This window comes from Rutidosis leptorrhynchoides, chromosome 3, assembly GCF_046630445.1.
Source record: "Rutidosis leptorrhynchoides isolate AG116_Rl617_1_P2 chromosome 3, CSIRO_AGI_Rlap_v1, whole genome shotgun sequence".
Taxonomy (NCBI): Eukaryota; Viridiplantae; Streptophyta; class Magnoliopsida; order Asterales; family Asteraceae; genus Rutidosis; species Rutidosis leptorrhynchoides.
Window position 1 is genome coordinate 429,997,552 of NC_092335.1, and position 25,498 is coordinate 430,023,049.

At 31.9% G+C, this 25,498-nt stretch overlaps 1 pseudogene; it reads right to left on the reverse strand.

Annotated features, from left to right (window-relative positions):
* Window positions 1–1,645: 1,645 nt before the first annotated feature.
* LOC139897864 (ubiquitin-conjugating enzyme E2 36-like) lies at window positions 1,646–4,048 on the reverse strand (annotated as a pseudogene).
* Between the last annotated feature and the right edge of the window lie 21,450 nt (window positions 4,049–25,498).

A 25,498-nucleotide genomic window follows, 5' to 3' on the forward strand; every position in this document is an offset into this window, starting at 1 on the left:
GGATTTCCCGAAGATCGCGTGGTAGGAAGCTAGAGTGGATGTCGTGGCTTAATGATCCGAGTGTGTATTTAAATTGCTTGTAATCTTATTAGTTAGTTCCATTAGTTTGCCTCCTCTGCAAACTCTCGTGTAGGTATACGGGTGTGTGTTTTTGTATCGTTCGAGCTTTCAAGCTCCTCTCATGTACTATCGTTTTATCATTGTTTGAATGAAATCTTGCTTGCTTTTCAAAAAAAAAAAAAAAAAAAAATGTCAACGGTGATTAAAATATCACTTGTACCGTGGCCAGTGTGTTCACAAAACTAGAAGCAACAGTTCCGTTTAGGTGTCAGCTGGCTCGTTTGATACGACAATAATGCACCTTAATGCATACAAACTCCTATTTTTTATACTACTACTAATAATAATAATAAAATAACATATACTATATTTGAGCACCTGCAGCATGAAGAAATGTCAAACAGTGAAACAAAATGAAACCACTATTACAAATATAAAGATAATAAAAAACTAAACTCAAATTACAGACATAAAAATCAAGAAATTGGCTTTTTTTCCTTAAATTGCAGATGTTTCACCCAAATATCAAAACACTAAATTAACATTCAAGAACCGTCATTTAGAACACACAAAATTAAGCATATGAGTTACAGAATCAATCAAACTTGAACCTGAAGATATAATAGTAGCGGTTCCACAAATCAAAATTGTATGACTGACCTTAAGCATGGCTATAAAAAAACCCTAGAACCCCCAGTCTTCCGTTACATACCAACCATTACATCAATCGTCGCAAGTGACTTAAATCCGTAACCTTCTCCATAGCCTTCATCATGTAACGATTTAAGGAATAAACCACCATTCAAAACCCTAACGGAAAAACCCTAGATTACCGGCGACGAAAGGAAAAAAAAAAAAAAAATTAACCGTGGAAGAAGCTGATGGCGATGACAATGAAGAAGAGACATTGTATTCACTGAACGAATTGAGAAATTACCGTAGCACGCGATAACGGTTGAGAAAGAGGTGTGTGTTTTTGTGTCAATTTTGGTTGTGACGTTCAACAAATACAGAGAAAAAGGAAAGAGAGGTAAGGAAGGAACAGTGTTTCCATACCTAATTCCATGCCTAGTAAGCCAATAGAACCCCAACAAATCATCTTAAACGACAAAGAAAAGTCTAAAAACCACAACCCCTTGTTGGGCTGATATACTTTATGTAAATTTGGATTTATAATAGATTAGATTATTAAATTATTAATGTAACGGGCAAAAAAGTTGTATGGTAAAACCAGCGAACAGTTCGATGGTCTAAAGATTACCTGTTTTGACCCAAACTTGTTTTAACCGTTTACCCACCTACCCATTAGGTCCCCTGTAGTTCCTGAGTTATTCAACATTAAACAGAGTGAACCAGGCACGGTCCACTTAGCGTTTCCAAAGCATCATCAAGAAGACAAGAATAAGTTAATTTGTGCAATTGTATCGATTAAAATTCCAAGAAATCTCAAAAATAAAAGATACAACATGAGAGTAACTTATCTCAAAAGACAAGAGTAAACAACGTTCAATTATCATCCAGGAACTAGCAGCAATGGGAACATAACTTTTTTTCCCAGTTGCTGAAATTTCCTAACCGTAATTTAGCATCAATGTCAAAATTATACAAGTAAATTTCTTGGGGCAACATAGTGACCAGTGGTGCGCGAACCTGTCTTAAGTGCCACTGGCATACAAATGGGTCCATTCTTTTGCTGCAGGTTTCATAGACAACGTATGAGACGATCTTTACACAACAGAAAGAATCAATCAATGATATGAACAAAACCATGGCTACTGAACAATAAACATACCTGTTTCAACAGCTTCAGCTTCATTAGTTTTCCAGTGTTTGGCTACGTTCTCAGATAACGGATCATCTGGATTTGGAGCACTCAAAAGTGCTTGAATGCTACCACAAACAGATCAACAATGTAAATATCAGTTTTTTGGTGGTGGACGAGTAGCGTCTGAATTAGTATTTTAGCTAGGACTATAAAGGAGTCGAGCTTTAATGAAAATGAAGAAACAGAAAATATGATTGTTTAAAAATATTTGTCTTATACGTCGCGTTTTTTTTGGAACAGGTATCTAAATTTTATTTTATATGAAAAATATAAGGGCGATAGGAAAAAGTTCGGTATTCCTATAACAGATATCGAAACTCATTTTGTTACCTCAAAAGTACAGTACGAATCTGGAGAGCTGGGCTCCATTTGTCTTTAAGTATATCGAGACATATCCGGCCAAGCTGCATATAAAGCTAAAATATAAGAAAAAGGGAACTTGAAACAATCCAAAACTCATATTCTCACACAATAATTTATAATTTGGATATGGCAAACACGAACCTTATCGATGTTTGGATGGTATATTTTTGTAAGAAACCGAACCTGTAAGGCAAGTTAGCCTATCAGAAATAAATACTCACAACCATGCAGACATCAATGTCAAACAAACAAGCACTAATAACGTAAAAAATACATGTTCAGTCCCACAAAGCCAAAAATAAAAGTACGTGACTTATAACAACTAGATGGAAATGCATAGGTTATAAGAGTACAGTGTCATACTATCACATACAAAATACCACAAAAGTAAATGTGTACTTTGGTATTTTCTTTGCTCAGTAGTATTGTTAAATGCCCCACAAACAATAAATGAAATATCTAAAACACTAATTAAGCATGATCGGTTTATTTCTAGTAAAGAATCATCAACAAAGCTTTCCAAATTTAGCACGCAGTTTCACAATAGACAAGAGGTCAACGAGAATCACATATAATTCAACTAAATAGCTCTCAGTACTAATGTTAAACCTTGTAAATGGAATGTTTCGATAGGCCTAAAAAATGTATGCTTGTTAACACATATAATCGCGTACCTTAGGGGCAGCCATTGGGTATTCTTCAGGCAAAAATAACTCCAGTTTAAAGACTCCTCCTATAGAACAACCAGACAATGTAACAAGTGAACGAACGTGTAAGTATTTTACTGTGATTGGAATGACAGGAAACAATATTTTATAAAAACAATAGATAAGTTTAAGATACTTTTAACAAAAAATACATATAAACAGTCACAAATACATAGTTTGTTTTGTAAGATACCATGTTTGAAACTTAAATAACCTCCATTACCGAAACTAGCTTCATATAAGTTACAACTTTTCAAACAGCTTTAAGCTACACTTTAACTTATGTAGATATAAATGAAACGTCATATTTCTATCTGCTAAGTAAAATGTTTCATATCACAAAGTCAAATAGTATTTGACAACTGCACTGATCTTCAGGAAACATAATATATACACTTAATAGCTAAACAGAGTCTTACACAAAATACTACTATTGAAAGCAAAACAAACCATTATTATTAGTGAGTTAAAATCACCTTCATAAGGAGACTGTGATGGACCAAGAATCATGACATTAAAATACCGCATATTCTCTTCCGATGGCGACGCACTTATACCAGGAGCTACACACCAAAATCATAAAAATATTAATCTCAATAAGTAGGCACAAACCTACTTATCTTGAACTCTCTTATTTTGCTTTAAAAGTAAGTAAACACACGCCTACTTATTTAAGTGTTTATTCATTATACATAGTTTTCAAAATAGTTTAGGTAATAAAATAATTAATCACAATCAAAAATAAAATTAATTTACAATTGCAATTATGAACACTTTTAAAAATAAAAATGTTTCTCTTAATCGTTCAAATTTTCATAATCGAATCTCAGAATAATTAATAAGTAAAATAACAGATCGAGTTGAAGGTGAGGTTTACCTGGTTCGCTGAGTAACCGCTGTGTCTCCTGAATGAAATAATCGTGAATATATAATAGTTAGGGTTTTTTAGATATAATAAAAAAATTGATGGCGGTATCATTGAATATATACAAAATTGTGTATTATGATAGATAGATGGATATATATGGATATAGATAGGTGATATGGTAAGTAGTACCTTGATAATTCGTCGAGGTAGATTGCTATTCGCCATGGAAGAAAGGGGAAGACGAAATGGTGTAGAGGTTACGCGTAAATGGATCTTCTTTAATTTTCTTTTTCGATTCAGAGAGAGACGGTATGGCTCATACGGTGACTTTATTGGAGCAGCTTATTTTTATATTTTATTATAATTTTATATTTATAATTTAAATTTATTATATTATATTATATTTACTTATAATATTATATTATTTTAAATTTAATAATTAATATTTATATTTATTTATTTAAATTATTCATATGTAGTATATATTTATTCATTTATACTTGCCTTATATTTTGATTTATAATTTATAATTATTATTATATTATAATAATTATAATTATAATTATATCTATTATATCATATATTACTTGTTTATATTATAATTATAATTTTTATATTTTATTTATATTTATTATCATTATCATTATAACTAGATCCAGATCGGCCCGCGCGATGCTGCGGTGTTCTCCGAGTTGAATATTCATATTTAACGTAACGTTATGTATTTACAGAATTAAAAACACGTTGTTGCGGGTGTGTAGGGATACACGTCGTTCGTACCTAGTGCATGTAATGGGTCTGCGTGTTTTTAACACCCGGAAAATTGAGTGAAAAAGGGGGACGAAACCAACGATATGAAGTAGTTAGTTTGGGCTGTTTATTATACGTGTTTATATATGTATGAATGATAGCCCGAAATATTTAGTATTTTTTAGAAAATGTCCGTCTCGCATATAGTTAGTTGCGTTGTGTTCGTAAAATTATTTCGAGTTGAAGGGTGATGGCGTAGAAATTTTAGTTGCGGCGAGCGGGAAGATACGGCCTGTTAAAAATGTGAGTGGAGTTTGTTTAAGTTTTTTAATAAAACAATATTTTTACAGTTTTTACTCTTGAGAAATTTACAAATCTAACCCTATTTGAGGGGGATTTTTTAAAATCTGAGATCAACCTTCTCATATACCTTCATATTGATGTCAACCAAATCGAAAGAGTCAAGTATACTTTTGATAGAGGAGAATGAAACGTAAATAAGGCATGATGATAAGTAGGCGTTTACAATAATCGTAGAACTGAAAACCCTACAAAGGATATTCGTATGGATCTCCAAACAAACACCATAATATTAACAAATTACATACTATAATTAAGAAACAAAACCAATCAATTAAAAAGTGACAGAATTTTTTAACTGGAAATCTAACCTTCTAATTTCCGATGCGTTGATGGAACATGTACTGATAATATCGACTTTTGTAGGAACCCTAGATTTGGTTAAAATTGATGTTTGATATGCGAACAACGACATAAGTATCATTGTTAAATCGAAGATGAGATGCCATAGAATACCTAATTTTACACAATACAGTAGACATCATAGTAGTAAAACATGTAAATCATTAAAAATAAAATAAAAATAAGAACAACTAACCTTTGATCTTCACATGACGATTAAAACAACAAATATTGATCAACAAAACCTACCCGGTAACGTTCTTCGATACTGATTTTGAACCCTAAATCAAAAAACACGAAAAATCTGAGATATACTAACCTTTGATTCTGAAATAGGCAATGATGATTTAATAATGGATTGTTCAGCACAAATCAACCCGTTATCCTTGATTGATACACGTTTTTGGGATAGATGTTTGAAGAAGATGGAAGTAGAATAAAGGTAGTATAGAGTTCTTGCCCCAACTAAACATCGACTCTGTTTACCTAAAGGAAATTATATTATGAACATAAAAAAATATCAGTATACCTTTAATGCTGCAACCATTACCCAAAAAACTGATGAACCAGATTCAACTTCACTGCAGGGATCATTAACAATACGTTTCAAGTCTTAACCTGGGGTTTAAGATAATTCAGAAGTTATACAAATACGAATATATTAATCTTAAATAACAATATTTAAGATTGAGTTTCTTGTCAATTAATTCACCAATTCCAAACAATATTAGGGTAATCAATTGACCCTAATTCTTCGTCAATTATCTGCTTTCAATTTTGTGATTCATAAAGATATGAGGAAATCGATTCAACATGTGCGAACCCTAATCCTTCGTGAACTCTAATTTTCGAATTCTAATGGAACAGATAGATGTTGAAGTCTGATTCTTACTTGAATTACGAACCCTAATGCTTCATCAAATCTCTCTGTTCTCGATTTGCTCTTTCAATTATGGATGTCGACCAAGAAGCGATTGTCACGAGGTTTTGCATTCGTGGTTTTCCCTAGGTATGTTTATATTGATGACTGTGATTTGAAAGGGGTATTGTTGGTATAGTATGTGATTAACAATAGTTATAAGGTTATATTTAAATCTAATGGTTATTAAGCAAGCGTAATGGATGTCATTTTTTTGATCTAATGTTCCAGATTCAAAGTTATTGATTAAATGTATCTCAATTTAGCTTTTCTTTTAATGTATAATATAGATATAGAATATAGATATAGATAGAATATAGATAATATAGAATATAGATATAGATATAGATAGATATAGATTAGTGTATCTATTATAGTCATAGATTATTAATTATACATATCTATAGTATCTATTAAATCTCTAATTTGATGACATCATAAATAAGTTATTTCTTTTGTTAAAAAAAATCAAAAGAAAAAATTAGAGGACATCTAGGTGATGTCATTAAACAATTTAATTACAATTAAAAAAAATATGTGTGATTGTTTATTATTTGTTTTTTATATATATTAAATACGGAGTAATAAATAATATTACATGTTAATTGTATAATATATGAAGCATTATGACCTTATAATAAAATACATTCATGACTATATGTACAATATTTGAAGCATTATATACAACCTTATGGTAAAACACTCTCATGACTATATGTACAATATTTGAAGCATTATGTAACACCCCGCCAAATTCCCATCTGACGCCCTGTTAATCATAGGTCCCACAGTTCACAGTTACGCCCTCTATATGAGACGTTTCAAAACAATCGCATTTAATTTTATTAAAAGGTTGACTCTCAAAACATTAGTCAACAAACTCAAAATAGTAACACTATTGTGATCGTAACCACAAGCCAATAGTATTAAACATGTGCAAAAGTTTAAATGCGAAAGTAATAATTGTCTTTATTAAAACATGCTGACTCCTCGGCCAGACCATAACATCAAACACAGCGGAAGCAAATACCTCTTAACGACCTGAGAATACAAAAACGCAAAACAGATCAACAATAATGTAGTGACCCGAACTTTTCCATGTTTATATATATTAAATGAAATTGTTATTTACATGATTAAATGTTTCCAACATGTTAAGCAATCAAACTTGTTAAGACTTGATTAATTGAAATAGGTTTCATATAGACAACTGACCACCCAAGTTGACCGGTGATTCACGAACGTTAAAACTTGTAAAAACTATATGATGACATATATATGGTTATATATATAGTTAACATGATATTATGATAAGTAAGTATCTCATTAGGTATTTTAACAATGAGTTATATACATAAAAATGAGAATATTGAATTAAGAAACTCGAAAACGATATATATAACGATTATCGTTATAACAACGTCTTACTAAGTACATATGAATCATATTAAGATATTGATACACTTGGTTAATTATGTTAAATGATAAGTAATTATATCATTAAGTGTATTAACAATGAACTACATATGTAAAAATAAGACTACTAACTTAATGATTTCGAAACGAGGCATATATGTAACGATTATCGTTGTAACGACATTTAACTGTATATATATCATACTAAGATATATTATATATCATAATATCATGATAATATAACAATTTAACATCTCTTTAGATATAATAAACAATGGGTTAACAACATTTAACAAGATCGTTAACCTAAAGGTTTCAAAACAACATTTACATGTAACGACTAACGATGACTTAACGACTCAGTTAAAATGTATTTACATGTAGTGTTTTAATATGTATTCATACACTTTTTAAAGACTTCAAGACACTTATCAAAGTACTTCTACTTAACAAAAATGCTTACAATTACATCCTCATTCATTTTCATCAACAATTCTACTCGTATGCACCCGTATTCGTACTCGTACAATACCTAGCTTCTAAATGTATTTACTATTGGTATATACACTCCGATGATCAGCTCTTATCAGCCCATGTGAGTCACCTAACCATGTGGGAATCATCATTTAACATCTAGTATGAAATATCACACAAAATAACAAACTAATAGAGCCTATATGACACCTCCAAATTCACGTAAAGTAGAGGTACCACAAACACTTTCATTTTACAATTTTCTTGAATCAAACTACTCTCTCTCAAGTGTTCTTACTTTATTCTAAGTTATAAAACAACTACTCAAGAACACACCAACAACACTTCCAAGTTTGCTAGCTTACTTCCAATCTTGCATATTGATGTTATGCGAGGGGTATATGAAATAGTATTAAATTTTACAAGGAAATACTATTAAATACGATACAATTTTACACAAGATATTTATTTATTTATAGAATGGATATACCTAAACCTTGCTACAACACTTATAGGCAGTGTACCTAATCGTACAGTAGTGTAGGTTTTAGTAAGTCCGGTTCGTTCCACAGGGATCTTAGCCAAGTTTAACGCTATATTTTTAAAACTATATTTGTAAATAAATATATATATATATATATATATATATATATATATATATATATATATATATATATATATATATAAATATAAGTAGTATTATTATTATAAAAGGGGGTTTTTACCGTTTAATGACCGGTTTGTCGATTTTAAAACTTTAGTCGCAGTTAAAACCTAATGTAAAATATTAAAAATAAATATAACTTAATTTAAAGCGTAAAGTAAATAACGATAATGAAATTTCGATAAATAAAAGTGCGATAAATAAAATGACAATAAATAAAAGTGAAATAACAGTAAATAATAGTGCAATAATTAAAAGTGCAATTAAATATGAAATAAAGGAATTATGCTTATTTAAACTTCCGTAATCATGATGTTTGATGTGTTGATTTTAGTTTATTACCATGGGTTAATTTTCCTTTGTCCTGGATTATTCAATATGTCTGTCTGGTTTTTGTCCATAACAGTCCATCAGTCATAAATATAAAGTGCGAGTGTCCTCGTCAAATTATCCTTATATCCGAAGTCAAATATTCCAACTAATTGGGGACTTAAACTGTAACAAGGTCTTAATACTTTGTTTAATAATTACACCAGGATATCGACTGCGTGTAACCCAAGGTTTTAATAATTTGTTAACAATTACGCCAAGTGTCCTTGTACATAATTCACCCCTGTTTTAATAAATCCATTAACTATTAATCCATTCATGCGTCCGGTTAAATGAACGATTATTTGTACTTATAAATATCCTGCCCATCGTGTCGGATCGAGTGTATATGGTTATTTATAGGTACGTCCAATTGTAAATCTTTATATTAAATTAACAAACTATCATTTAATTAAATAAATATAAAGCCCATTAATAGCCCATAGTCTAATTTCCACAAGTGTCGTTATTTTGTCCAAACCCCAATTATGGTACAAAGCCTAATTACCCAATTTTAATATTTTAGCCCAACATCATGATTACTTCGGCTTAAATAAGCATAATAATAACTTAGCTACGAGACATTAATTTAAAAAGGTTGAACATAACTTACAATGATTAATAATAGCGTAGCGTTACACGGACAGAATTTCGACTTATACCCTTACAACATTCGCTAACATACCCTTATTATTAAAATTAAAATTAAAATTAAAATTAAAATTATAATATATATATATATATATATATATATATATATATATATATATATATATATATATATATATATATATATATATATATACGTTTGAGAGATGAGAAGAGAAAAAGATGTTGTATTTGTTCGATCACCAAACTGCTTTTTATAGGGATGTGGCTAGATACTGTTCACCATGCGATCGCATGGGATTTAGGCCTCCAGGCCATGCGATCGCATGGCCTCTTTTTTCAGCTCACATGAGTTTGTTTGCTTCTTGCCGACGATTTTATAAATATAATATAATATATATATAATTTTAAGAATTAATTATATATTATATTATATTCATGTGCATAGTTGACTTGTAATTTTTAGTCCGTTGCGTCGAGCGTTGAGAGTTGACTCTGGTCCCGGTTCCGGATTTTCGAACGTCCTTGCGTACAATTTAATATCTTGTATTTTGCGTTTCGCATCTTGTACTCTTGTAATTTTGAGACGTTTCTCATCAATAATTTGAACCACTTTGATTGTACTTTGTACTTTTGAGATTTTTGGTCGTTTGCGTCTTCAATTCATCGAATCTGTCTTTTGTCTTCACCTTTTATTATTTAAACGAATATCACTTGTAAATAGAACAATTGCAACTAAAAGCTTGTCTTTCTTGAGGGATAATGCTATGAAATATATGTTCATTTTTAGCATTATCAAATATTCCCACACTTGAGCTTTGCTTGTCCTCAAGCAATATAGTCTTGAAATAAAAATACTAGAATCACTTCTTTATTCTTCACACTTTGTACATCAGTGATTTCTATACGGCGGTATGAACAATGATAGTAACGTTGTGGTTTACAGTCCCACATGACTATGAAAATTTAGATCCTTAAGGAAATTGGATCTTTATGAAAACATTTGATCTTTTGAAAATCTAGCTTTTACCCTAGATAAGTTTTCCGGAATAACCCTTCACCGGTGTTTGCAAAATGTTTTTGTGGGTTTGGTGGGTTTCAAATTTGAAAATTTTAGCTCAAAACTTATGGTTTTGTGTCACCCACTTGCTAATCTTGTATTAGGAAAGCAACACGTCCAGTATACTTGTCCCGTATATTACATTTCGGTAAACTACCGTCCAGTTGTAAAGGAAAGTGTTGAACAAGTAACTGTTAAGGCAATGTCCCATGACATGCTTTTAATTATGGTCTTTAACGTGTCGGATGCAATTACTATCCTTTGTAGGAGCAATAGTAAAGATCACCCTATAGTTTTTCGGTCTGGCACAAGGTCCTGTCTTTGACCATGCTATGCAACCACCGTTTTACGGTTGACACCCGATTTGGTTCAGGTGACCTAATGAATTCCAGGTGAATTCTTAGGATTTTACGTTTAATGGTAATGAACGCATTGAAAATAGGGTTTTCAGAAAACAAATCGGTTTGTAATTTGATCAAAATATTTTCTCGTTCAAGCTCAAGTTTAGATATCATCGAATTCCATGAGTTTGTAATTCTCAATCTTTAAAAATCAATCTCAAGTATTGAGTAATATCAGTCTTAAAAGCTGATTTTTTGATCTTTAAGGAGATTATCCTTTCTGGGGATCTGATTCATTAGTCTTATCAAGCTAATTTGCACGGCGCCCTCCCCATTTTACGAGATAGATCCTCTCATGGTTAGGATAAGTCTGACCACTTGGCGACCCTGTTTGATGCTAAGGTCCGTGGATTTCCAGCTGATTTTCGAGAAAACTTTTCAAGGTTTTTCGTAGACTCTACAACTGGTCTGGACGACAACTTCCTAACCTAAATCAAGAAGCGCGTGTCTTTTTCGGAAGACTTTACTTCCTTTTAATGATGGAATTGATTCATCGTGTAGATCCATCTTTTCTTTCAAATATATTATAAGAAATTGGGTAAAACTGATAAAATTGTCCAAAACAAAAGTATCTTCAGTTATTTGTACAAAAATATGTGATATATGTTTTAAATAACTTGGTAAATTTTTCCCACACTTGGCTTTTATTTTCCTTTCTTTGCCTTTTTATTGTCCTCTATTCCATTTTAAATGAATTCTAACATTTTGGGTTGTTTCTCAATTTATGTCCTTTCCGAGGTAACAATAATTTCGGTGTTAACACCTAGTTTTACCGTTCATAAATATGTATAAACATGATTTTGAATTCATTTATTTGAAAATTTTGAAAAATTTTACTAGAATTAGGTAGTCAGTATATAAGACTAGGGCTGTTCTTTATTATCAGAGAGCACTAGATTCTAATACAACTACTGCGTTACTAGTATTTTTAATGGTAACCAAGTGTTCAAATTAAAATTTTAAAAATCCGAAATAATTTAACCCCTTCCCACACTTAAGGTCTTGAAATGCCCTCATTTGCAAGAAATCAGTAACAATTTAAATTATTGAGGGTAATTAGCATAGAAAAATGATTAAAGTTTACCAAAGGTTCCAAACATATTGGCGTTTGTTTGCTGAATGATAAATGGTGCACATCATTTGTTCATTCCGTCTTGTTGTTACATCACATTTGTTTTTCATTTTGTCGTCAAAATTAGTAGCTTTTGCTGAACTTAATGCCAGTCTTTGAAAATGCGATGTTTTACCCTGTTGTATACAATTGACAATATACATACATACAAATATAAACATGCATGGTAATTTGAAATGGGACTTAACATCCCACTTTCAAATCAAATATGAAATATTAGTACAACATAATAAATATATTAAACATTACAATAAAAGTATCACAATATCATAGGTTTAAACATAAATAAATAGAAATAATAATAAAAAAAATCATAGAAATCACCAACGGGAACTATATCAATCTGGATAGGGGTTCCAGTTCATGTCGTCGATCGAGTTCCATGGTCGGTGATAGGTGTACTGGTAGGCCTGGTTAGGGTCGTAGAGAGTAAATGGTGGTCTCATCTCGGGCTGGTGTGGAGGATAGTAAGCGGGTCGGGTCGGTATGTAGTGATCCTGAGGTGATAGCCGACTCATGATCTGACGCTGATGATAGTCCCATCTATCATGCTGTCGTTGCCTAGAATGCTCGTACTCATTCCGGGCTTGCCACTGCTCGTACCGTCTATGTCTCTCCTCGTTTGTCATTTCTACCTCATCTACACGCTGGTAGACGTCAGTCATAGCCTCCCTAATGACATCCCTAATGTCATCCGCTTCCTTCATTTCCTCATCTGAACCTCTCTCTACCTGTGGATGATTGCCATCATAGGGTACTGCCTGATTGCGTCTGCTCTTTAATACCTTAGCACCCTGATAGACCCTCAATCCTAAAGGCTCAACTTGTTCCCTACATACCATAAGTGGACCTCCTTGATCCCTATCTACACTCAAATACTCTCCAATGAGAGTAACAAAAATACCTCATCCTATTACTCCCCCTTCCTATATTCCTTCCACCATCTTAGACAAATAAAAACCAACACAGTAAGGGATATTAATAAAGCCTCTTGGGTCTCGAATACACTTTAGGTAAAATAAATCATGTAAGGTCATTTTCTCCTTGTTGTGACCTCTCTGTGTAATCGAGTTAGCCAGAAATCTATGAATTATACGAAGTTCGGCTTTGTTAATATGTAAGTAGGTATGTGTTCTTGCCCGTCCAAAAACATTAAAATCTGACATACACCTCCAGACGGCGTTAGCATCAAAATTCCTATCTACCCTTTCACCATGATAAATCAAATTTGTACAATCGGGTAATAGTAATTCAGCGGGCGTATATATCTGTAAAGCCCTGACCATGTCCAGCATGGACATCCTGTACATCCTACGGCCAAGTATAAATCTAAGAAAACTTCTATCATCTATCCTATCTACATCCGCATTAAGTGAAATAGTACTCATAAGCTCAACGCACCATTCCTTATATACAGGCCTACGAATGGTGAATAAACGTTCCCAATCGGGAAAAGAAGAGCTGCCATACCTTTGGATCAAATGCTGTCTAACTGAGTTAACTAGTTGAACCTTTTTCAAAGGCTCCCAATCGATTACCCTTGGCACTTCTACAGTTTTCGGTACCAGTTTGAATTTGTTACTTTGATATGTTGGGTAATCTTTCCAGCTTCGATCAAATCTCAAATTGGGATGCAACTGTTCTTCATGAATCGTTGGGTGTTGTACTATTGGATGCATCGAAAATACTACGTAGGCATCAATATATTCTTGATGCGGATCATAATAAGGTACGTGTTGATCAGATTGTTGTTGTTGTTCCTGTTGTTGCTCCGGTTCATATTGCATTTCTGGTTCAGGTTCGGGAGCAGGTTGTCTAGATGATGATGATGCACCATCAGTATTAGTAAATCTCTGCAAAACACATTAAACACAAATTTGTGCATCCAAATATGCATTAGTGTTAGTAAAATAACAAATTAACACAATTACAATAACATGTTTAATCAAAATTAAACTTATACACATTTTCACAATTTTAACAATTCTACACTTTTTTAAATAAGCATATATGAAAATGGTTACAAAGTTCATAAGCATTCAACTCAAATAACATGTTAAAATAACCATTACTAGCAATTAAACAAGTTTCAAATGGCATTTACATCAATTTAATCAAGTTCATGAATGTTATACCTAAAAAGTCCACTTTAATTCTCAAAAATCATGTTTAGGATCAAAGTTTGGATCATTTAGCTACCTAAACATGTTACACTACTTAATTTAGCAATAATTCATGAAAAAAATCGCCCATAACCTATTTATATCAAAAAGCCCCAAATTGCTCAAGAACACAAACCCTAGATTTCTAAAAATTTTGAAGTTTTTAGCTTCAAATCATGTTAAATAGCATTAATCTAGGTTATACATGCATAATATACTAACAATTTAACTCTAATTACACTAGAAATTGACAAAATCAAATTAGGAATATTATAGCTCAAGAACACAAAAAATCAAATTTAAAGAGGTTTAGGGGTGTAATTGTTACCCTTCTTGATAAACTTCTTATCAAATTCATGACTAGAGCGGATTATAGCAAGAAATTTGGTTGATTTTGGTGAAAAATTGATGAAAATTGAGAGGTTTTGGGTGTATGTTCGTATGTGTTTGTGTGTGTGAAGTGAGACAGAAGCAGCAGCTCGATGAACTTGTAACCTGACCAGTTTTTTGACACCATGCGATCGCATGGTTTTACTGGCCAAACCCCATGCGATCGCATGGGGGTTTGAATTTTTTTTTTTATATATAAAAACCTTATACTTTTAAAATATAGATTAATAAATTAAAAAAAATTTGTCTTTTTAGGAGTGAGGGCGTTTCGGATCATTGTCCTAGTCCGTCCCTCAACAAATTTTTAAAACTTGTTATTTTTAAGCGCGGTTTTAAAAGCAAAGATTTTCGGGTTTTTTAAATGTTTTTGGCATACTTTAATTCAATAAGATTAAAAATAATGATAATAAAAGTTCTCGTCCCTCCCTTGGGTAGAGCAATTTCGGTTCAATGACCTAGTTTTCAACTCACGACGAATTTTAAAAATCATATTTTTAACTTAGTGAAATAAAGTAAAAAAATTTTGTTTTTAAATTCACACCAAACTTATATTTAAAATGCATAAAATTAAAAATTAAAAATTCATACCAAATTTATATTATATTTTTTTTATACATAAAAACTTATATTAAAAATATTAATTTCAAATATTTACAAACTTAAATATATTGATTTTAAAAAGTTTATAATATTAATTTAATATTTATATATTAATTTTAAAAACATGGTAAAAATTTAAAATTAAAAATCTTTTTGCTCTTTTATCCCACTTTAATCAATCAAATATTATCAAAAATATACGCCCCTCTTTTCCGTAAAGTAATTTCGGTTCCATAACCTAGTTTTACTCCTGACGAATTTTTGAAATATTTTGGTTTGATTGATTAAAGATATTTATACCTTAAGAATAAACGGTAAATTTCACAGTGATGTAATAAATTTTTGTATGATATCAATAATTTCGGTTACGCATACCTAATTTTATTGAATACCAATTTAATACTTTATAGCGAACGATTCAGCGTTTATTATCAAAAGGTTAAAAGCAATAAAAAAAATAAAAACTGTACATACTTACCTGTGAGAAATAATTCTCAGAGACCTGCTTTAGCCGACTCATAAGAGAGTCATGTGATTTGGTTTTTCATAGCTACATAAGCATAACCTCGAATCTTCAATATCTTTTCTTCTAAACATATGAACGGTCCTTCTCTGCATAGAGTAACAAATTTGGTATTTGAATATGTTTGATTATTTGAACATTTACCTTCGTGTGACCATTTTCCGCATTTATAACATCTTTCAAGGTGTCGTGCTCTTCTTTTTATTGCGGATTTTGATTTTCCTTTACCAAAATGTATCTCATGATGATCTTTTCTGAGTTCTTTCCTTACTTCGTCACATCTTCTTCTTATTACTGACACAAGGTCACTCGGAAGTGTGTCATTATTACGTTTAGTAATCAAAGCGTGTAGCATTAGACCATGGTTCAGATCAAAGGAATTCTTCATCTCGTAAAACCTAAAAAAAAAAAAATTCAGAATGGGGGGAGAAGACTAGTTCTTTAGGGTCTGCTAGGGAAAGACCATTTGGATTCCATTCTCGAGAACTACACGAAAACAGAATATCTAACTCTAACAGAAATATATACTACCCTAAAAAGATTCGAACTTTCTCACACTTAGTTAGCTATGGTGTCGAAATTGTGATTAACTTCATCTTCAACTTCCATTGGATTATCTATATAATGTTTAACTCTGTGACCATTAACCTTAAATTCAATCCCATTTGAATTTATTAACTCTACTGTTCCGTATGGGAAAACTCTTTTGACTATGAATGGTCCAGACCATCTTGATTTCAATTTTCCAGGAAATAGCTTGAATTGTGACATGAAAAGAAGAACTCTGTCTCCTTCTTTAAATTCTTTTGAACTTCTGATTCTTTTATCATGCCATTTCTTCGTTCTTTCTTTATAGATTAACGAATTTTCGTATGCTTCATGTCTTAATTCTTCTAATTCGTTTAGTTGACTTAACCGTAGACGTCCAGCTTCATGTAAATCAAGATTATATGTTTTCAAAGCCCAAAATGCTTTGTGTTCAATTTCTACTGGAAGATGACATGCTTTTCCATAAACGAATTTAAAAGGTGTGGTTCCAATTGGAGTTTTATAGGCTGTTCTAAAAGCCCAGAGTGCATCCTCCAATTTTATGGACCATTCCTTAGGATTTGATCCTACGGTTTTCTCTAGAATACGTTTTAAAGCTCGGTTGGTATTTTCAACTTGTCCACTTGTCTGTAGATGATAAGCGGTTGAGATTTTATGAGTTACTCCATATCTTTTGAGAACTTTCTCAAGTTGATTGTTACAAAAATGAGTACCCCGATCACTTATTAAAGCTTTCGGTGTTCCGAACCTTGCAAAAAGATGTTTTAAAAAGTTGACTACAACTCGTGTATCGTTAGTTGGGAGAGCTTGTGCTTCCGCCCATTTAGATACATAATCAATGGCAACGAGAATGTAGAGATTATTATGAGATTTTAGAAATGGACCCATAAAGTCAATACCCCAAATGTCAAATACTTCACATACTTGAATGACATTTTGTGGCATTTTATCACGTTGACTAATTTTTCCGGCCCTTTGACAAGCATCACAGGATTTGCAAAGAAGGTGTGCGTCTTTGAAAATTGTAGGCCAATAGAATACAGCATCGTAAACTTTTCTTGCTGTGAGTTGAGGCCCATAATGCCCTCCTATTGGTCATGTGTGACAATGATTTAAGATTTGACTGGCTTCATCTCCGAATACACAACGGCGTATTATTCCATCGGGACAACTTTTAAACAAATGTGGATCTTCCCAGAAATAGTGTTTTATATCACTAAAGAATTTCTTTCGTTTTTGGTACGACAACCCCTTTTCAAGGAATCCACATTCTAAGTAGTTTGCATAGTCTGCAAACCATGGAATTTCACTATAATCTATCTTCAATAGATATTCATCAGGAAAGTTATCTTGTATGGCCGATTCATTCAGAACTTCTAATTCAGGATTTTCAAGACGAGAAAGATGATCAGCGGCGAGATTTTCTGCTCCCTTTTTATCTCGGATTTCAATATCGAATTCTTGTAAGAGTACGATCCAACGGATTAATCGTGGTTTGGCATCTTGTTTTGAAAATAGGTATCTAAGAGTAGAATGGTCGGTATAGATCACCGTTTTAGCTAGAACGAGATATGAACGAAATTTGTCAAAAGCAAAGACAATGGCAAGGAGTTCTTTTTCAGTAGTTGTGTAGTTCGTTTGTTCTCCTTGTAACATCTTACTAGCATAATATATAGGTTGAAATCGTTTTTCAATCCGTTGTCCTAAAACGGTTTCCATTGCAAAATCACTTGCATCGCACATTAGTTCAAACGGTAGATTCCAATTTGGAGTTATCATAATCGGTGCATTAGTGAGTTTTTCTTTAAGAATATTAAAAGATTTAATGCATTCATCTGAAAAGATGAATGGAGCATCCTTTTCTAGGAGTTTATTCATAGGAGTGACAATTTTAGAAAAATCTTTTATGAAACGTCGGTAAAAACCGGCATGCCCTAGAAAACTCCTAACTCCTCTAACATTGGTGGGATGTGGAAGTTTAGCAATTAAATCTACTTTAGCTCTATTCACTTCAATTCCTTCTTTTGAAACCTTATGACCAAGAACAATGCCTTCTTTAACCATGAAATGGCATTTCTCCCAATTAAGTACTAGATTTGAATGTCCGCATCTAACAAGCATTCATTCAAGATTGACTAGACATGATTCAAATGTATCACCGAAGACTGAAAAGTCATCCATGAAAACTTCCATGCATTCTTCTATCATGTCGTGAAAAATCGCCATCATGCACCTTTGAAAGGTCGCAGGGGCGTTGCAAAGTCCAAATGGCATGCGTTTATAAGCAAAAGTACCATAAGGGCACGTGAACGTGGTTTTCTCTTGATCCTCGGGTGCTATTGGAATTTGAAAATATCCAGAAAAACTGTCAAGAAAACAATAGTAACTATTTTCGGCTAATCTTTCCAACATTTGATCAATGAAAGGTAAGGGAAAGTGATCTTTTCTGGTAGCGTCATTTAATTTTCTATAATCAATACAAACACGCTATCCTGTTACAGTCCTAGTAGGAATAAGCTCATTTTTTTCATTTGTGATGACAGTCATGCCACCCTTCTTAGGTACGCATTGAACTGGGCTTACCCATGGACTATCAGAGATTGGATAAATTAAACCTGCATCAAGCAGTTTAATAATTTCTTTCTTAACAACATCTTGCATATTAGGATTTAGTCTTCGTTGGCGTTGCACATACATTTTATGACCTTCTTCCATAAGAATTTTATGTGTGCAATACGAAGGACTTATGCCTTTAATATCATGAATCTTCCATGCAATAGCTGGTTTATGAGCTTTTAGCACAGAAATAAGTTGAGATTTTTCATTGTCAGTAAGAGAAGAAGATATTATTACAAGTAATTCAGATTCACCATGTAAATAAGCATATTCCAAATGGTTTGGAAGTGGCTTTAACTCTAATGTTGGTGGTTCTTCTATCGATGATTTATATCGATATCTGTCTTCATCTTTTAGCATTTGAATTTCTTCTGTTGTTGGTTCATATCCATTAGCCATAAGTGTAGCTAACATTTCAGTTTCATCAATTGGTTCAGTTCCTTCTCCTAAAGAACATTCTCCTGTTCCTTGTAATTCTGAAAATTCTTCTAACAATTCTGCATGTGAATCTATAGTTTGAATATAATAACATGTATCATCTGCAGATTGCAGTTGTTGCATGGCTCTATCAACAGAAAAGGTAACACTCTCGTCCTCTATACTTAGGGTCAGTTTTTTACCAAACACGTCAATTATTGCTTTAGCCGTGTTTAAGAATGGTCTTCCTAATATTAGAGGAACTCGAGAATCTTCTTCCATGTCCAGAATAACAAAATCTACTGGAAATACTAAAGTACCAACTTTAACTAGCATGTTTTCCATTATCCCTCTAGGATATTTTACTGATCGATCGGCTAGTTGTATACTTATTCGTGTTGGTTTCAATTCTCCGAGGTCTAGTTTAGCGTATAGTGAATACGACATTAGATTTATACTAGCACCTAAGTCTGCCAATGCTTCTATTGAACTAAGACTACCCAGAAAACATGGAATTGTGAAACTTCCTGGATCAGATAATTTTTCTGGTCTCTTATTCAACAGCACTGCAGAACAATTAGCATTTATAGTAACAGCCGAGAGTTCTTCCATTTTCTTTCTATTTGTGATTAGATCTTTCAAGAATTTAGCATATCTAGGCATTCCTGAAATTACATCAATGAAAGGAAGATTGACATTTATTTGTTTAAGCATATCCAAGAATTTGAATTACTCGGCTTCAAGTCTTTCTTTTCTCATTTTACTTGGGTAAGGAAGTGGTGGTTGGTATGATTTAACATAAGGTTTAGCCTTAACTATGTTTTCTTCATTAACCTTTTCAATTATCGGTTCTGTTTCCTTATCTTGCTCAGATTGTGGTTCTTGTGGAGTAGGAATAGCTTCATCAGAAATTACAGGTATTTCAGGTGGTTTAAGTGTAATACCACTTCTTGTGGTAATGGCTTTAGCTGTTTCATTCCGGGGGTTAGCATTTGTATCACTAGGTAGACTTCCCGGTTTTCTTTCACCTATCAACCTTGCTAGGTTACTTACTTCTTGTTCCAAATTTTGAATAGAAGCTTGTTTATTTCTAAATGCTTGAGCATTTTGTTCATTGGTTTGTTTCTGAGATGTGAAAAACTGCGTTTGAGATTCAACTAACTTCGACATCATATCTTCAAAATTTGGCTTTTTATCATCGGTTTGTGGTGGTTTGTTTTGAAAAATAGGTCATTGCTGATTGTAAGTATTATTAGATATGGAACATTTCGGTTATAATTCTGATTTTGATTGTAGATTGGTCTTGGCGGTTGATAATTATTCTGATAATTATTTCCAGGCCTTTGGTTTATGTATGAAACATTCTCTCTTTGTTCCATTGTTTGTTCAATACCGAGACAATCTTTTGTCAAATGTGGTCCTCCACACTGCTCACAACTAATTCGTATTGAGTGGATATCTTTAGTCATCTTTTCCATTCGTCTCTCGACAGCATCTATCTTTGCGGAAATAGAATCAAAGTCATGGCTAGAATCGGCTCCAGCCGCTTTAGATGATCTAACGATATCTTTTTCTTGGTGCCACTCATGTGAGTGGGAAGCAGTGTTATCAATAATTTTGTAAGCTTCAGTTGTGGTTTTCTTCATAATGGAACCACCAGCTGCTATATCGATGTCTTTTCTTGTAGTGATGTCGCATCCTTGGTAGAATATTTGTACTATTTGATAAGTGTCTAAACCATGTTGCGGACATCCTCTCAATAACTTTTCAAATCTTGTCCATGTTTCATATAGAGTTTCATTTGGCTTTTGTGTGAACGTAACAATTTCCCCTTAAAGTCTCACGGCTTTAGATGCCGGAAAGAATTGTTTAAGAAAATTTTCAACTAAAACATCCCATGTATCAATCGCCCCTTCAGGTAACGATTCTAACCAATCTTTGGCTTCTCCCTTTAAAGTCCAGGGAAATAACATGAGATATATCTGTTCATCCTCCGCTTCTCTTATTTTTAATAGAGTACAGATCCTACTAAAGGTTCGAAGATGTTCATTTGGATCTTCCTTCGGCGCACCACTAAATTGGCATTGATTAGTTACCATGTGTAGAATTTGTCCTTTGATTTCATAATCTGGTGCATTAATGTCTGGTTGAGTAATTACGTGACCTTGGCCAGTGCGTTTAGCTCTCATTCGGTCTTCCATACTTAGAGGTTCCAGATTTTCCATGATTGAATTTGTTGAATCTGAATCACTAGAGGATTCTGATTTAATGGGTTGTTCCTCGACAATCTCTGTTTGAATGATTGGTGGTTCAGGATCTCTGAATTGTCCCTGAATATCCTCCGGATTCTCAATTGTGAGGTCGGGTTCAAAAAATGGATTATCAGAAATTTGAATTGGAGTACTTGGTCGACTGGATGACGATTCTAAAGAAAAATCAACGGCGACAATATTGGCTAGATGTCTTGATCTGGTTACAGGTAGTAAACGTATAAAAGGTGGTGAACGTTTTGCTCGGTGCATTCACTGAATATCCTATTAGTTATAAAAGATAAAAATTATTAAAGTTATCAAATTAATAGACTTTTCTGATTTTGCCCATGTTTCGAATAGCCAATAGATGCAGCAGGTAGCCAGGACCCTTTAAATCGGAAGCCCACAACTCGCCACTAACAAATCTAACTATTACTACGAACCAGAAAATTTTGGATGTCTATCAATTTAACCACTTAAAATAATTTTTCGTTGAAATTTAAAGAAATTTTAGAGAAGAAATAGAAAAAAAATTCTAAGTCCTAAAAACTAGAGCGTCGAAAAAATAAGAAAGAAAAAGAGCGCGTCGAAAAACGTCGAAAAATAAAAGGTCGAAAAATAATAAAAAGAACGTAGCGCATCGAAACTTAAAAGTCTAAAAACTAAAAATTAAAAGTTATGTCTAAAGATATTAAAGCTTAAAGAAATTCTATATCCAAAACGGTAATAACTTAAAAAGTACTAAAATCTTAGAACGGCGTCGCAAAATTCTAAAACACCTAAATCTTAGTCTAAAGAAAAAGCACTTAAGGGATTTTACAGCAACACCTAAAAATCAAGAAATAAAAATAACTATGGTAAAAACTATGACTTAAAACTAATTACGAACGAAAAATACAAAAATTACGCTAAAATTTAATAAAAAGTTGTAAAATATAAAAATAAACTTAAAGTTGTAAAAAGTTCAATTTTTATAAAAATATTATTTTTATATTTTTATTTTATAAAACTATTAATTTTATAATTTATTAAAACTAATTAAACTAAAAATACAAATTAAATCTAAAAACTAAATTAATATTAGAAATTAATTAACTAATAAACCCTAATTAGGGTTTTAATAATAATAATAATAATTAATTCGTAATTAATGCAGTACTAGGATCAGATGTGGCGTGTCAGATCAGCTCATGCGATCGCATGAGCTGAATTTTGTAAATCCATGCGGTCGCATGGTGCTCGGAACCAGTTCAGAAGTTGGGCTTCTACAGTACCTTGGCCCAATTTTATATATTAATTTTTTTCTTCTATTTTTAATATTTATATAAAATATTTATAAAAATTAAATAAAAACTTAATTTTTAAATTAAAATAAAAACTTTATAATTTTATATATTTTAAACAAACTCTTAAAAATATATAAATTTTGTTTTTTCTTTTTATATTTTTGTATTTTTTTATATTTAAAACGTATTTTTACAAAAGTAAATTAATTTTTTTTTTTAAATATAGCGTTTCGCTTCCGGCGTTTAAGCATTCTCCGGCAGCGGCGCCAAAAATACTTGATGTTATGCGAGGGATATATGAAATAGTATTAAATTTTACAAGAAAATACTATTAAATACGATACAATTTTACACAAGATATTTATTTATTTATAGAATGGATATACCTAAACCTTGCTACAACACTTATAGGCAGTGTACCTAATCGTACAGTAGTGTAGTTTTTAGTAAGTCCGGTTCGTTCCACAGGGATCTTAGCCAAGTTTAACGCTATATTTTTAAAACTATATTTGTAAATAAATATATATATATAAATATAAGTAGTATTATTATTATAAAAGGGGGTTTTTACCGTTTAATGACCGGTTTGTCGATTTTAAAACTTTAGTCGCAGTTAAAACCTAATGTAAAATATTAAAAATGACAATAAATAAAAGTGAAATAACAGTAAATAAAAGTGCGATAATTAAAAGTGCAATTAAATATGAAATAAAGGAATTATGCTTATTTAAACTTCCGTAATCATGATGTTTGACGTGTTGATTTTAGTTTATTACCATGGGTTAATTTTCCTTTGTCCTGGATTATTCAATATGTCCGTCTGGTTTTTGTCCATAACAGTCCATCAGTCATAAATATAAAGTGCGAGTGTCCTCGTCAAATTATCCTTATATCCGAAGTCAAATATTCCAACTAATTGGGGACTTAAACTGTAACAAGGTCTTAATACTTTGTTTAATAATTACACCAGGATATCGACTGCATGTAACCCAAGGTTTTAATAATTTGTTAACAATTACGCCAAGTGTCCTTGTACATAATTCACCCCTGTTTTAATAAACCATTAACTATTAATCCATTCCCGTGTCCGGTTAAATGAACGATTATTTGTACTTATAAATATCCCGCCCATCGTGTCAGATCGAGTGTATATGGTTATTTATAGGTACGTCTAATTGTAAATCTTTATATTAAATTAACAAACTATCATTTAATTAAATAAATATAAGGCCCATTAATAGCCCATAGTCTAATTTTCACAAGTGTCGTTCTTTTGTCCAAACCCCAATTATGGTACAAAGCTCAATTACCCAATTTTAATATTTTAGCCCAACATCATGATTACTCCAGCTTAAATAAGCATAATAATAACTTAGCTACGAGACATTAATTTAAAAAGGTTGAACATAACTTACAATGATTAATAATAGCGTAGCATTACACGGACAGAATTTCGACTTATACCCTTACAACATTCGCTAACATACCCTTATTATTAAAATTAAAATTATAATATATATATATATATATATATATATATATATATATATATATATATATATATATATATATATATATACACGTTTGAGAGAAGAGAAGAGAAAAAGATGTGGTATTTGTTCGATCACCAAACTGCTTTTTATAGGGATGTGGCCAGATACTGTTCACCATGCGATCGCATGGGATTTAGGCCTCCAGGCCATGCTATCGTATGGCCTCTTTTTTCATCTCACATGAGTTTGTTTTGTTTCTTGCCGACGGTTTTATAAATATAATATAATATAATATATATATATATATATATATATATATATATATATATATATATATAATTTTAAGAATTAATTATATATTTTATTATATTCATGTGCATAGTTGACTTGTAATTTTTTGTCCGTTGCATCGAGCGTTGAGAGTTGCCTCTGATCCCGGTTCCGGATTTTTGAACATCCTTGCGTACAATTACTATCTTGTATTTTGCGTTTCGCGTCTTGTACTCTTCTAATTTTGAAACGTTTCTCATCAATAATTTGAACCACTTTGATTGTACTTTGTACTTTTGAGCTTTTTGGTCGTTTGTGTCTTCAATTCGTCGAATCTGTCTTTTGTCTTCGCCTTTTATTATTTAAACGAATATCACTTGTAAATAGAACAATTGCAACTAAAAGCTTGTCTTTCTTGAGGGATAATGCTATGAAATATATGTTCATTTTTAGCATTATCACAAATCCACTTTGAGTGATCATCCAACCTCAAGAAATCTTTCTTATTTATAGTAAGATATCTTTCTAATATAAGGTAATACTCATATTCAAACTTTGCTTCAATTTCTATAACTTTAACAATCTTATTTCGAGTGAAAATCTTACTTGAATTTGTTTTCG